A 16398-nucleotide genomic window follows, 5' to 3' on the forward strand; every position below is an offset into this window, starting at 1 on the left:
AAATAAAAAAAATTATGACAAGCTTTTGGGGGTGTTGGTTTTTTGAGCTTTTTTGTGTGTGTTTATTTTACACTGACAATTTTGATGTTTCCCTTCTTTCCCTTTTGTTATTGAATGAAATAGAATGAACAAATACCTAGATTTTCTCCATTTTTTATTTTCTTTTGTTCTTTATTTTTCCTGTTATGGATTTTTCAAAGCTTCCCCAACTTTGGAAAAGTTAGAAGGGGAAATGCAACTAACTCTTCCAACTGCAACTTTCCAAAGTTGGAGATGTTTACAAAATATCCAGAGTAATAAAAAACACAGAAACATATCCTGGACATCGTTCATTTTATTGTGTGCACCCCCCTCCCAAGAGAGACACAGAAAAGGAAAAATTTGAAATTATGAGAAGTCAATTAAAAATTCAAATTTTTTTGAAAAAAAAAATGCTTCCATTTGGAATTCTGCAAAGTGGGGGAAAAATTCCACACATTTTGAATTTTTCATATTTCACCCTCCTTGTTTTGACTAGCTCCAGGTAGGAACTCAGTCTAGACTTGAATACAGATAAATAATAATTTTACCACCAACTTCTCCCAAGTACTATTTCCAAAAGAAATGCTCAGCATTTCTAAAAATCCTAGCCCTACTGAAATCAATGATAAAATTCAATGGGGTCTGGATTTTACCCTAAGTGTCTCAAAGGTGTTTCAATTTGTGTACCCAAAAACTAGACACATCCCAAATCACTAGTCACTTTTTAAAATTTAGGTCACTGACTTGTATTCCACTCTTCCCCTCTCCCCTGCCAAAAATATGAAGTATTTCGTGCCCACTACAAATGCCCTGCTGCTAACCATCTCCGTGTTAATGACAATATGTGTTCACAGTCTATATAATGAAATAGGGTAGTGTGTGATCCTGAAAATCAGGAATGTCTCTGTTTTCAGTGCCTGTTCTGCTGTAACTGTTGGTTTTACTTAAAACAGTGTTTTGTCTAGTTTTGCAACTTGAACCCATGTCCAACAGCAATTAATTTGTCTTTCGGTACTTAATTTGAAAAAAAAAAATCACAAGCTTTCCTCTTTTTAAAATCCAACCTCATTTAAAAAAAATATGAGAAAAATATTGAATGCCCCAGTTCACACAAGACTGCATGCGATTCATATTCATTGGGATCATTCACATCCACATAGAGTTAAGGCAAATGCTTTGCAACACTATCACATTTTAACTTTTTTCAGCTGACTCTAGAGCAACTAAATAATCTCTTTTCAACCTGGCAATTTAGTCCTTAGGAAAAATAATTAAAAAGTCTGCCCCCCCCCCCCCCCAAATTCTTATTGTTGAGGAGACAGATGTCATTGAGTACCTCAGAAACTAGTCCCTTATGTTGTGCAGCATAAAGAACTTTGGTCTGTTAAAGAACAGATTTTTTGGCTATCATGCAATTCCTAACTTTATCTAAAATCCATATAGTGATGAAATACTCTTATTTGACTTGAATATCTCTCCAATACCAAATTCTACAGGCCACTTCCCTCAGATCCCACTGAGGAATACACTAAGAAACTGCACCATCTACTCAGGACACTCCCTACACTAACACAGGAACAAATCAACATACCCTTACAGCCCTGACCGGGGTTATTCTATCTACTACCCAAGATCCACAAACCCGAAAATCCTGGATGCCCCATCGTCTCGGGCATTGGCACTCTTACTGAAGGACAGTCTGGATATGTGGACTCTACTCAGACCCTACGCCACCATCACTCCCAGCTATCTCCGTGACACCACTGATTTCCTGAGAAAACTACAATGCATTGGTGACCTTCCAGAAAACAACATCCTAGCCACCATGGACATAGAGGCTCTCTACACAAACATCCCCCACACAGATGGAATACAAGCTCTCAGGAACAGTATCCATGATGATGCCACAGCACAACTGGTTGCTGAGCTCTGTGACTTTATCCTCACACACAACTATTTCAAATTTGATGACAATATATACCTCCAGACCAGTGGCACCACTATGGGTACCCGCATGGCCCCACAATATGCCAACATTTTTATGGCTGACCTGGAACAACGCTTCCTCAGCTCTTGTCCACTCACGCCCCTTCTGTACCTATATTACACTGATGACATCTTCATCATCTGGACCCATGGGAAAGAGACTCTGGAAAAATTCCACCATGATTTCAACAGCTTCCACCCCACCATCAACCTCAGCCTGGACCAATCTACACGGGAGGTCCACTTCCTAGACACCACAGTGCAAATAAGTGACGGTCACGTTAACACCACCCTATACCGAAAACCCACCGACCGCTATGCCTACCTTCATGCCTCCAGCTTCCATCCCAGACACACCACACGATCCATTGTCTACAGCCAAGCACTGAGATACAACTATATCTGCTCCAACCCCTCAGAGACCAACACCTACAAAATCTTCACCAAGCATTCTCAAAACTACGATACCCGCACGAGGAAATAAGGAAACAGATCAACAGAGCCAGACAGAAGCCTCCTACTGCAAGACAAGCCCAAGAAAGAAACCAACAGAACTCCACTGGCCATCACATACAGTCCCCAGCTAAAACCTCTCCAACGCATGATCAGTGATCTACAACCCATCCTGGACAACGATCCCTTACTTTCACAGGCCTTGGGTGGCAGGTCAGTCCTTGCCCACAGACAACCCGCCAACCTGAAGCATATTCTCACCAGTAACTACATACCGCACCATAACAACTCTAACTCAGGAACCAATCCATGCAACAAACCTCGATGCCAACTCTGCTCACATATCTACACCAGCGACACCATCACAGGACCTAACCAGATCAGCCACACCATCACCGGTTCATTCACCTGCACATCCACCAATGTAATATACTCCATCATATGCCAGCAATGCCCCTCTGCTATGTACATCGGCCAACCTGGACAGTCCCTAAGTAAAAGGATAAATGGACACAAATCAGATATTAGGAATGGCAATATACAAAAACCTGTAGGAGAACACTTCAGTCTCCCTGGCCACACAATAACAGATTTAAAGGTAGCCATCCTGCAGCAAAAAATCTTCAGGACCAGACTTCAAAGAGAGACTGCTGAGCTTCAGTTCATCTGCAAATTTGACACCATCAGCTCAGGATTAAACAAAGACTGTGAATGGCTAGCCAACTACAAAAGCAGTTTCTCCTCCCTTGGTGTTCACACCTCAACTGCTAGAAGAGGGCCTCATCCTCCCTGATTGAACTAACCTCGTTATCTCTAGCCTGACTCACTCTTGCTTGCATATTTATACCTGCCCCTGGAAATTTCCACTACATGCATCCGACGAAGTGGGTATTCACCCACGAAAGCTCATGCTCCAATACGTCTGTTAGTCTATAAGGTGCCACAGGACTCTTTGCTGCTTTTACAGATCCAGACTAACACTGCTACCCCTCTGATACCCTTATTTAGTGGTTGAACAACAGGTTTCCACACACCCATAAAATGTCCTCCTGTTATGTATATACCATCACTTATGGGAAAGAATTCTTGACCTAGAATGATGTAGCCCCAAGCTCTGCATTATAGGTTTGTCTTTGAACAAGATGCTATTCTTATACTGAAGACAAGTTGGAGAAAGAGTTATTTCAGAGGACACTGGCCCATTTTAATTCTCTACAGCGCAACAGTTCAGCCAGCAGCCTAATAATTCTGAACTGGGCGATACCATAACTTATTTTAAAAAAAATAAAGCGAGGTTCCCTCTTTTCTGATCATTTGTTCTCTTTCCAAGCTATGCTGCCTTAAAAACACTGCTGTACTTTGTTAATATCAGAGATAAGAGTACTTCAGAAGCTCTGGGTCTTTGGACCAACTCCAGTTAGTTACAAACCTTGATAAACTTCTGGTTTGTTGTTTGTTTCTTTAAATGCTAATCTATATAGCAACACCGCTCTCTCTCTCTCTCTCTCTCTCTCTCTCACACACACACACACACACACCCCTTTCATTCCATTTTTCCTAACTACAGCTGTGAGCCACTAAAAATCAACATGTAGTGATTGTGTCACAGCCTAGAGTAAAGGCTCAGAGAAAAAGCAGCATATTTATGGAAAGTATGATGGCTGCTGATTAAGACTGAAGAGAAAAAACACAAGTCATTATGGTAGGGAATTATAGAAAAACTTCCCAGTGGTGTTATCACTGGCGAAAAGTATAGGTTGGGATTTTCAAAAGTGCTCAGATCATTGTGCATTCAGTTCGTACCACCTTTGTAGCAGGAAAAACTTTTTAAACAATATTCATATAATAAAACATTTGAGGACTCAAATAATAAGTAAGAAAACGCTATCTCAATGCCCAGAAAGCTATTGACAGAGTGGAGTGGATTTTTTCTAACACTAAATAATTTGGATTTGGACCTTATTTTTAAATATGTAGTGAAATCGATAGAAAAACATCCTATGGCTAGATTAAGAACCAAGAAAAATTTATAATCCAGTTTTTAATTAGAAAAAGTCTGCAAGTCTGCCCATTTTTTCCGTAGTATTTTCACTCTTCTGAGAATCTTTTGCTCAACTAATTCAAAATCAACAATATTTTGGTGTGAGCCGATGATACATCCCCTACTTTCATTGAGTGAGCCATACTCCATTTTACCCATTGCAGTATCAGACATTTTCAAATCCAGAAAGCTATCATGGTACAAACTTAATTTTTTTTTAGTTAATCGCATGAGTTAACTGCGATTAATCGACAGCCCTACTTTTTTCATATTAACTGCAATTAAAAAAATTAATTCTGATTAATCGTACCGTTAAACAATAGAATACCAATTGAAATTTATTAAATATTTTTGGATGTTTTTCTACATTTTCAAATGTATTGATTTCGATTACAACACAGATACAAATTGTACAGTGATCACTTAATATTTTTGATTACCAATATTTGCACTGTAAAAATGATAAAAGAAATAGTATTTTTTAATTCTCCTCAGACAAGCACGGTAGTGCAATCTCTTAAACGTGAGAGTGTAACTTACAAATATAGATTATTTTTGTTACATAACTGCACTCAAAAACAAAACAATGTAAAACTTTAGAGCCCACAAGTCTACTCAGTCCTACTTTTTCTTCAGCCAATTGCTAAGACAAACAAGTTTGTTTACATTTATGGGAGATACTGCTGACAGCTTCTTATTTACAATGTCACCTGAAAGTGAGAATAGGCGTTTGCATGGCACTCTTGTAGCCGGCGTTGCAAGGTATTTACGTGCCAGATATGCTAAACATTCGTATGCCCCTTCATGGTTCGGCCACCATTCCAGAGGATATGCTTCCATGCTGATCAGGGCCAGCTCCAGGCACCAGCCTGGCAAGCAGATGATTGGGGCGGCCGCTTGGGAGAGGGGCGGCACGTCCAGCTATTCGGCGGCAATTCGGCGGACAGCCCCTAACTCCACCTCGGAGCGAAGGACCTCCCACCGAATTGCCACCGCAGATAGTGATCATGGCTTTTTTTTTTTTTTGGCTGCTTGGGGCAGCCAAAACCCTGGAGCCAGTCCTGATGCTGATGATGCTCGTTAAAAAAATAATGTGTTAATTAAATTTATAATTGAACTCCTGCCATATATTTAATGTTATAGCCGTCTCGGATGATGACCCAGCACATGTTTGTTTTAAGAACACTTTCACAGAAGATTTGACAAAATGCAAAGAAGGTACGAATGTGAGCTTTCTAAGGATAGATACAGCACTCGAACCAAGGTTTAAGAATCTGAAGTGCCGTCTAAAATCTGAGAGGGACGAGGGTCAGAGAATGATTTCAGATGTCTTAAAAGAGCAACACTTTGATGTGGAAACTACAGAACCTGAACAACCAAAAAAGAAAATTAACTTTCTGCTCGTGGCATCTGACTCATGATGATGAAAATGAACATGCGTCAGTCCGCTCTGCTTTGGATCATTGATTAAAGTCAATAGGAATTGATCCTGATCCTATTGTGCTTATGATCCCAGAGAAAGCAATTACTTAGATTTAATTGTTTTGAGTAAAAAACATAATAAAATACAGGGGTTGAACTTGAACAGAAATATTAACTATATCAGAGTGTTAAACTTAACACATTATATTGTTTTTGTAATTCCAACATTTCTAAAATCAAAATGTTTTGTTATGGTTTGTTGAACTGACTCAAAATGCTTAATTTTGAATCAGTTGTTCAACATTAAACTGCATTTCCCTTTTATGGCATATTGCCTTATGATGGTTGTAGTTCAAGGATCTGATGACCCTTTTTTTCCCTACAGCCTGGGTTCCCTGACTCAACTAAATTGCACATGATGCACCCACGATCACGTGACTCCAATGATGCACCACACAGTTTGGTCAGAGAGGAGTCTGCATTGCATTACGGGAGACATAATTCTCCAGGTGACCAGCCCATAAGAGAAAATGGGGTCTACACTAAAACTCTCACAATGCAATACACCACAACAGGGAAATGGAGTTTAGTGTTCAGCTGACTCAAACTGAAACATTTTGGGTCAGGTCAACAAAATGACATATTCTGATTTGGGTTCAAGCCACCTGAAATTAAGTATTTCATTTAGATTTTCCCAGTAGTAACCTGAAAATGTTTTAGCAAAATTGAAATTTTCCTGTGGAAAATTCCTGACCAGGTCTAATCAGAATGCAAGATATTTTTATACCAAAAATGTGTTATGATACCAGACTTTTGTAGCTATCACCAGGGCAATAGGCTCTGCTCTATGATCAGTTTGTTTTAGAACCTACAGTATAAACCACATTGGTTAAACACTTGGGAATTATTATAGAATGAACAACAGCCTGGGTTCCCCTTACTTTGTGCTGCTATGACAGGCTCTCAAGCCCTCTTGCAGCACACATAGGTAGGGACACACCCAGTTGTAGGATCACACAGTCTGCAATCAGCTCTGTATGGGAGGACTCAACTCGGGGAATTGCCCAGCACTCTGGTGCACACCCCCTCTGGAGCTGTCAAGGCTCCTTCCCCACTCTGAACTTTAGGGTACAGATGTGGGGGCCTGCATGAAAACTTCTAAGCTTAACTACGAGCTTAGATCTGGTCCGCTGCCACCACTCCCAATGGGCTAACTCCCTTCCCTGGGTAGCCTTGAGAGACGCTTCCATCAACTCCCTGGTGAACACTGATCCAAAACCCCTTGGATCTTAAAACAAGGAGGAATTAATCATTCCCCACCCCCTTCACTTTCCCCCCACCAGTTCCTGGTGAGTCCAGATCAATCCCCTTGGATTTTAGAACAAGGAAAAATCAATCAGGTTTTTAAAAAGAAGACTTTTAATTAAAGAAAAAGGTAAAAATCATCTCTGTAAAATCAGGATGGAAAATAACTTTACAGGGTAATCAAACTTAAAGAGCCCAGAGGAACCCCCTCTAGCCTTAGGTTCAAAGTTACAGCAAACAGAGGTAAACACCCTAGCAAAAGGTACATTTACAAGTTGAGAAAACAAAGATAAAACTAACACGCCTTGCCTGGCTGTACTTACAAGTTTGAAATATGAGAGACTTGTTCAGAAAGATTTGGAGAGCATGGATTGATGTCTGGTCCCTCTTAGTCCCAAGAGCGAACTCCCCCCAAACAAAGAGCACAAAAAAAAAGCCTTCCCCCCACCAAGATTTGAAAGTATCTTGTCCCCTTATTGGGCCTTTAGGTCAGGTGTCAGCCAGGTTACCTGAGCTTCTTAACCCTTTACAGGTAAAAGGATTTTGGACTCTCTGGCCAGGAGGGATTTTATAGTATTGTACACAGGAGGGCTGTTACCCTTCCCTTTATAGTTATGACAGGAGCGTAAACCGAAAATTATATTGTCTTGCATTGTATAGAGAGCTATACAGCGTAAGCTCATGAAATTCATCCCTTCCCTCAATGTGAATGAAGATATGCACAGCTTCTGCCTCTCCCTGTTATGAATTTCACAAACTGGGTTTTAGAGTAAACAAAAAAGTTTATTAACTACAAAAGGTAAATTTTAAGTGATTATAAGGGATATCAAACAGAACAAAACAGATTACTGAGCAAATAAAACAAAACGAGGCCACAAATAGTAATTTCTCACCCTAAATGTTGTTTTATGCAGGTTGAAGAGTTTCTTGAAGGTAAATTGTACTTCTTGCAGCTTAAATCTCCACGTATACCCTTCACAGGCTGACCTTTCTTGCCTGGGCTCAGCCCCTGCCTCTCCCACTTAGTTCCTTTGTTTCTTTAGGTGTTTTCAGTGGTCTTCCTTCTTGGGTGGGAGACAGTGGAGAGGTGCTCAGATTAACTCACTCCCCAGCTTTAAATAGGATTTCTATGTGACAGAAATCCTTTGTTTCCCAGTTTTCACTCCTGCTTCCTTCCAGTGGAAAAATACCAGCATTTCAAGATGGTATCCTGTACCATGTGATACGATCACATGACCTTGCAGTGTCAAAGCTGCATCTCAGGAAACTTCTCAGGAAGGAGGGAAATTAGTATCTTCAAAATCCTATTGTCCTTCCTAATGGCCCATCCAGGCTTATTGCATACTGTCTGGTGGGTGTTCCCCAAGTACATACACAATTGTAATTGTTACATAGTCAATATGCCTACCTTCAGATACAGAAATGATACATGCATACAAATTGGTTAATCATATTCAGTAAATCATAAGCTTTCCAATGATACCTCACATGACCCATCTTGCATAAAACATCTTAGTTATGCCACATTCATATCATAACAATATTTCTATGAAGACTATGGGGTGTAATGTCACACCGTCACGCAGCTGCGGTCATCTTCAGACTATGTCATTGCCGAGTACTACTGACTTATTTTGATGGCAGGCTACCAGCTCTCCACCTGGCTGACGACGCCATTGAATGGCTGGGCACATTGTGCATACACGGATAGAATGAAGAAAAACTATCTATTGTGCATGCCAAAGTGGGGTTTTTTTTGAAACTCGTTGGCAGGACAATCCTTCAATACCCCTTGCCACCCATTATTTTTTAAACTCAAGAATTCAGACCTCAAGAAATGAAGAGAAATCGGTGTATATTTTATAGGTGCTCTGTATTTTAAATCTTGTCAGTAACTCAGTTGTCAATTTCTAATGCAACTTGTTGTTGTGGCTGTGTGTGTGTGTTTTATCAATACTTACAGATATGATTTGGGGTTGTTTCCATACACAGGAATCTGAACACACTTCCTTAACAAATGGGACAGAATATTTTAAGCTAAATGCACCCAGTGTAACTAAATTTGTTGCTCATATACTGGATTAAAATTGAAACCCTGAAAAAAGTCAGGGAAACATACCTGTCAGTTTTCAGAACATTAGAGGAATAGAAGAATTCTTGTGCATTAACACCAAATGTAGATCTCTGAAGAGCTACATTATTCTTCTTTTCAAAGAAAGAGGGACATATGAAGATAAATAAATGTTGGAGATTAATACAGAAAACACATGGATTTACTACTGTACTGAGAGGCAGCATGGTCTAGTGGCTAGGGCAGTCACCAGAAGGCAGGGGACATGGGTTCTAATCCTAGCTCCACTACCAATTTACTATGTAATCTTGGGCACATCACAGCACCTTTCTGGTTCCCTTCCCATCTTTTGTCCGTCTTGACTATTTAGACAGGAAGCTGTTCAGGCCGGGGCAACCTCTCACAGTGTCTGTCTGTACAGCGCCAGCCACAATTGGTAGAGAGATCTCTGGGCACTTCTGTAATTCATATAAATAATACAAGAAGATTGTGCAGAAGTATAGCAGGAAACATGCAAGAGCTTGGCAATGAACTGTTTGAACACAGTGAAAGACCTCCATTGTGTCCAAAGGGGGGTCTCTTGGGATTCCCCCCAAAGATGATTCTGCTTAATTTCACACACACAAAATTTCTGCATCTTCTCTTTTCCTGAGCGCATTGATAGAAATACAAAAAGGTATAAAATTCTACTTTGAATAAATAATTAAATATTTGTTGGGACAGAAACAGAATGACATTCTAGCTCAGTGGTTAGGTCACTCCCAGGGAGGGGAGACACCCTAGTTCCAGTCCCTGCTCTAATGAATATCTAATTATATATAAAAGTAGAACATCTTCAACTGGAGAGACTGAGATCCACCAGGGAATAGCCAATAGCCTGATGGTTAGGGCACTCAGGGGATGTGGGAGACTGGGATTTATATCCTTGCTCCAGAGCAGGGATTCTAATGTTTTGTTTAACCTCAAATTTCCTTGCCTGACTTTTTGATTTCAGGATGACACAAAATGAATTTTTGTTGATGTTTTGGAACTGCCAGTGCACCAAAAATAAAAATAAAAATAAAAAAGATCAGTTATTGGCCCAGATCTATTGTATACACAACAGTCTTAAAAGGTAGCAGGAATTGCTATGATACACCTCTTTTATACACACTCCAATAAGGGCATGTATACTAAAAATATAGCATGCTATTAAAAAAACGGCAACCCCTGTTCTCTTTGGCTGTAGCTCAGAGTACACTGAACAAATACATTCATTTTTTGAAAGAAAGTTGGGGGGAGGGCTTATGGACAAAACCTTAAACATTTCCCAAACCTGCATATGTAAAATTGCAGTCACACTTTTTCTTGGTTCAGAATGGGCTTGTTTTTATAAGCCATATTTTCTCCAAAAAGACTGCATTCAACTAGGCAATTAAACATCACTCTCCTGAACAGAAGTAGCCACACTGAGCTCTAGTCCAACACCCCCTGCAAGATTTCTCCAGGAGTTCAGCACAATAATTAGCTCTGATATTGTGCACAGTGATTTTTATCTATTAGGGTTTTATTTTGCCTTCTCTCAGTGGTCGTCTAAGAGACATTTTGAAAGTTTGTCTCAGGGGTATAATCATCTTATTGATGCTGAGAGCATTTAAATGCAATCTGTAGCCCCTTCACACTTTGACACTTGAGTTCCTAAAAAAAACAACAACAGATCTTTTGGCAGGTGCTTGGCTCAGACTGGTTCTTTCGACTAGAAGACTTTTGCCTGTCTAATTAGCTGTGGCAAAAAGCTGAGGATGTTGACAATCTCAGGATGTGAGGTAATGAAAATAGATAATTTACCAACTGCAAATTAACCCCTCTAAGAACCAGTGTGATGAGTTGTGCCCCTCAGACAATTCCGTGTAGCAGACAGACAGGCGGATACAATAGTACCTATCTAGTGCACAATGTACCTGACGGCACGTTTCTAATCTATTTCTCCAAGCAAAAGAATCGATTCACCAAAGCCTTGCAGTTAAGAATGTAACTTCTGCAGTGACAAGAAACAAAACGTGTGCATTTCCAGACAAGACTTTCCTAGCCACCTGTGGGCTAGTGCAAACAATTGGTCAGCCTCACTAACCGCTGTTTACTACTGGAGGTTCAGGGTAGTTGTGCCTTTTTTTGTTTGTTTGTTTTTTTGCCAGTTCAAACAAGACGACGAAGGAGGACAAGGCAACTCTGAATAATTAACTCATCTTCACTTCAGAACAACCGGCTCTTTGGCAGCCTTTGTCTGTCTCTGGCTGTGAGGAAGGCAACATGGAGTCTGTGGTCCCCTCAGTGAACAAACAAAAGCCCAAACTTAAAAAGAACCACCGCCAGTTTTAGAAAGTTAAAAATAGTGGTGGGGGTCAGTATTTAATGTCACTGACATAACATGGTATGTGGGTCCATGGTGGGGTGAGTAGCAGAGATGTGGGATACTTTGAAAGATGTTTTTTAATGCAGAATTCTCTTTTTTAAGTATTAATGTGAGAAGAAGGGCTAATAAACACTATGGATCAGATCCTCAGCAGGTGTAAATCATGGCAGCTCCTTTGACTTCAGTGGAGCTATCTCAATTTACACCAGTTCAAAATCTGGCTTGATTTATTTTTTTAAAGATGGCACTGCCTTCTGCACTTTTCCTGGGGACAGGTTATCCCATAACTGCCTACCACAGCATTGCTGGCTCCTTCCTCTTCAGAAACAGAGTTCTGAACTAGATGGACCAGTGATCTCATCTAGCACAATAGAGGAAAGAGGGTCCGAGTAGTTAGAACATTAGCCTGCAACTCAAGAGACCTAGATTCAGTTCGCTGCTCTGCCACAGGCAAATCACTTAGCTTCTCTGTGCCTCAGTTTCTCATCTGTAAAATGGAGATAATAGCTCTTCCCTGCCACACAGGAGCACTGCAAGGATAAAAACCTTAAAAACTGAGAGACGCTCAGTATGATCTCCAGTGCCGAAGTTAGATAGACAATCCCTATGTTTTCACTAATCCATTTTTAAATAACATCTTTTGGCTTCATCTTGCACAAAAACAGCTACTGACTACTTTCCCCTCTGCAGACACTTGAGTTCAGCAATTGCTACAGTGAGAGCGTAATGGTGAGGGAAGGAAAATATTTTTTTTCTTCCTCAAATCACTTTGTCCTTTCTAGTGAAGCAGAAGATAGGAGAAAATATGTATCTTGACCTGATGAACTCTAAATAAAAAGGAACAAGTCCCTTTTAATAATGCATGACCTGTAAGGTATTTGCAGAAACAAATCTCATGGAGTCTGCTAGCTTGTCAAAGATATTGGCTGACAGCTTCTGTTAAAAGTGGAACGAGAGAGAGCGAGAGCTTGCTTTTTTACCTTTCTTTTCCTGCAAGTAACAGAATGGGCTGAGAAAGTTGAAAAGTTCCAGTGCTACAGTTAACTTGGAGGGGACTTACAGAGCTGTTGACTTTTCAGAAGATTTTTGAAAGTTGTATGTAGAACCACCATTAGGCTCTTCAGTAAGGCTTCCACATTGTGAAATATTTTTAACGACCTTTTTCCCCATGTTGTTTAGTAGCTGAACGGGGCTTTTTGTCCATTTCTTCTCTTAATCTGTTACATTACATAATATTGTACTGAAGAACCACTTATGGAGGCAAATTACCTATCAAGGGATTTTTGTTTTACCATTAAATAATTGAGTATCAGTTTGTAGATGGGCCAAGGATAATGCATTTTCCCCTACAGTTACAGTGATTTGTTGTTTTACAGCCTTATGCTATTGTTACATGCAAAATATGATCAAACCTTTGTCTGGGAGGTTAGGATCTGGGATGTGAAACTAAATCTGAAGCTAGGGACAAGCAAATGAACAAATAAAAATGTATAGAAACAACTACAAGTTTTCTTTTTACAATTGGGAAAATAATAGGTCAGATATTGAAACTTTATAATACAAAATTTTATCTAGAAGTGGTTTTTTAATGCTGTGTTAAAGCACAAGAAAATGGATTTATGATAAGAATATTGATACATCCTTAAAGTTACAGTCATAATATTTATTGCAGTTGGCATATGCCAAACTGGACTAAAAAAGGACAGAAACATAAGGCAATCATTCATGATTCCAGGTGCATAAGTATTCCATTATCAAGAGATACAGGGCCTAATTCAGATCTCTCTTAGACCACTTTTACAGTAGTGTAGCTTCCATTGACTTCTGAGGAGTTATTCCTGATATATCACCTCACAAGAGCTTGACTATTCTGGCTTGTCTAATAAAATCAGAACCTTCACAAGTTGTGTAAGTTCTGATTCTAAAGTATCACTTACTTTTTTCCAACCCACTGTGGGACACAGCCCCTATAAAACACCAGAGCAACATCCTGCTCCCGGCCCTACCATCAAAAACAACCCCTCATACAATCACACACACAAATTTGTCCAGCTCTCTAAAACCTAATTAAGTTCTTTGCCTCCACAACTTCTATTGAGAGACTGTTCCAGAACATCACCCCTCTGATTGTTAGAAACCTTCTTCAAATTTCCAGCCTGAATTTGTTTATGGCTAGTTTATTCCTCTTTGTGCTTGTGTCAACATTGTCCTTGAGCTTAAATAGCTCTTCACCGTCCCTATTGTTTATCCCCCAGTGTATTTATAGAGAGCAATCATATCAGCCTTCTTTTTGCTAGGTTAAACAAGCCAAACCCTTCCAGTCTCCACTTATAAGGTAAACCTTCCATTCTCTTGATCATCTTCTATGTACCTGTTCCTGTTTGAATTCCGAGAAAAATACTCCAGGGAAGAGGGAAAATTCAACTGAAAGGTGGCAAAGTTGAATGTGAGAAAGGAAATGCTTTACTTCACAATGCACAGCTGGCCTCAGGAACTCATTGCAATGGGATATCGTTGAGACCAAGAGCTGGACTGGATGTTTATTGAGATAATAAGGTTCTTGTGGGCAGGTTCTTCCAGGACTGGCTTCTGCAGTGGTTCCCAAACTTGTTCTGCCGCTTGTGCAGGGAAAGCCCCTGGCAGTCCGGGCTGGTTTGTGTATCTGCTGCTTCTGCAGGTTCGGCCGATTGCAGCTCCCACTGTCCACGGTTCGCTGTTCCAGGCCAATGGGAGTTGCTGGAAGTGGTGGCCAGTATGTCCCTTGGCCCGCGCCGCTTCCAGCAGCTCCCATTGGCCTGGAGCAGCGAACTGCGGCCACTGGGAGTCGCGATCGGCCAAACCTGTGGACCTGGCAGGTACACAAACTGGCCCAGACCGCCAAGGGCTTTCCCTGTACAAGCGGCGGAACAAGTTTGGGAACCACTGCTCTAAAGCAATTGGCACTGCCCACTGTCAGAGACAGGATACTAGACTAAATGAGCTACTTGTGACACTGCACCCCATATTCATCATAGTAATATTATTATAATATGGTTATGGCATAATTATGATGCATTTTCTACAAGATAGGTCATGTAAGGGGTCATTGGAAAATTTATGATTTGCTGAATAGGATTATCCTATTTGTATGCATGTATAATTTGTGTATCTGCAGTTATGGATATTGACTAGGGATCTGTATTTGAAATGGGCTTACTTTGGAAAACACCCATAGCCAGTCTTTCAGGTACAACAATGAAGAAGCCAGACGGGGCTGATCGCCCCATCAGCAAAGACTTTCCTCTGGGTATTTTGGTCAGCCCGTAAGCAATTGCAGCTATGACACTGCAAAGGTATGTGACCAGACCACATATCTCTGGACTTCATCTTGGGATGTCAGTATTTTTCCACAAACTTCTCTGGGAACCAAGTTTTGAAACAAAGGGTTCCCGCCATATGCTAAAGCTATATAAGGCAGGGAGTGACATCATCTGTTGTTCTTCACTCCTCCCACAATATGATTCCTGGAACACCTGAGGCACAAGAGTGAACTGGGGAAAGTGCTGGACCCAGGCTAAAGGGATTTCTAGTCTGTGTATGAAACACCTGGGGACTCCTAGTTGCAAAGCAAGTGTAGTTGTGCCTTAAGAATGTGCACCCCACTTGTATCATTCATCAAGGTGAGATATTGTTAATTCAAATCCTATCTTTCTAGTATGTTAAGCATAGTTTGCATTTTTGTTTATTTACTAGGTAATCTGCTTTGATCTGTTTGCCATCACTTATAATCGCTTAACATCTATCTAACTTATTTTTGCTTTATCTAAACCAGTGAGTTTAAGTGAAATGCATGGGAAATCGTAGCTCAAGGGGCAAAGGCTGTTGAATATTCCTCTCCATATTGAGGGAGGGGTGAACTCTATGAGTTTACACAGTACAAATCCCTGTGCAGTGCAAGACAGAATAATTTTTGGTTTATGCTCCAGAAGGGATGTGTGTCTGGAGAGCTGAGAGTTACCTTGGCTTTAACCTTTCTACTGTTGGTTTGTGCAGTGGCTAGTCAGAGAGCCTGCATGTAACTGCAGCTGGGTGTCCCCCTACCTGTATGAATGCTGGTGGAAGTGTAGGACCGGGAGCAGGTCTGCAGCTTGTCACAGAAGCACAGTGAGAGGGAGAGCCCAGGCTGGTGGGTCAGAGGGCTCAGTGGTACCCCAGTTCCAGGTGGCACACCGGGGGAACCTGTCACACCACTGATCTGACCTAGTTCCTGCGTTCTTATCTAAAAAAGCTGTCTTGCTTTGCCTGTGGCCTTGGACATTATTGTTGTCCAGTCCTTTGGATGACACCCTGATCAATATATTGGTCATCTTTGCTCTAGATGATTATGGTTGCAGCAAGGTCCTTGGATCAAGGATCCAAGATCTATATCTAACCATTGCTTGGCTGTGGCTAAGAGCAAAATCGCCTGGTCTCTCTGCTCTTTCTCCAGCTTATATTGCACAGTCAGAGTAGAAAATCAATGTAACAGTCTCATGTAGAAACATGTGAAATGCCTCATTTTTGCCTCTGTACAATAAGAGAATATAGAACACTGTTCAGAAAGGGCCAACCAGGGTGATGGACCTTTAGCGCTTTTCTCATTTCTCAAGGCATATGAACAGCTTGTTTGCTCCTTTGCCTTGACTCTTACACATTTGAGTTGGTCCCTTGGTGTCAGTGCCTGCCATG

Source organism: Trachemys scripta, chromosome 10 (genome assembly GCF_013100865.1).
Source record: "Trachemys scripta elegans isolate TJP31775 chromosome 10, CAS_Tse_1.0, whole genome shotgun sequence".
NCBI classification, from domain to species: Eukaryota; Metazoa; Chordata; order Testudines; family Emydidae; genus Trachemys; species Trachemys scripta.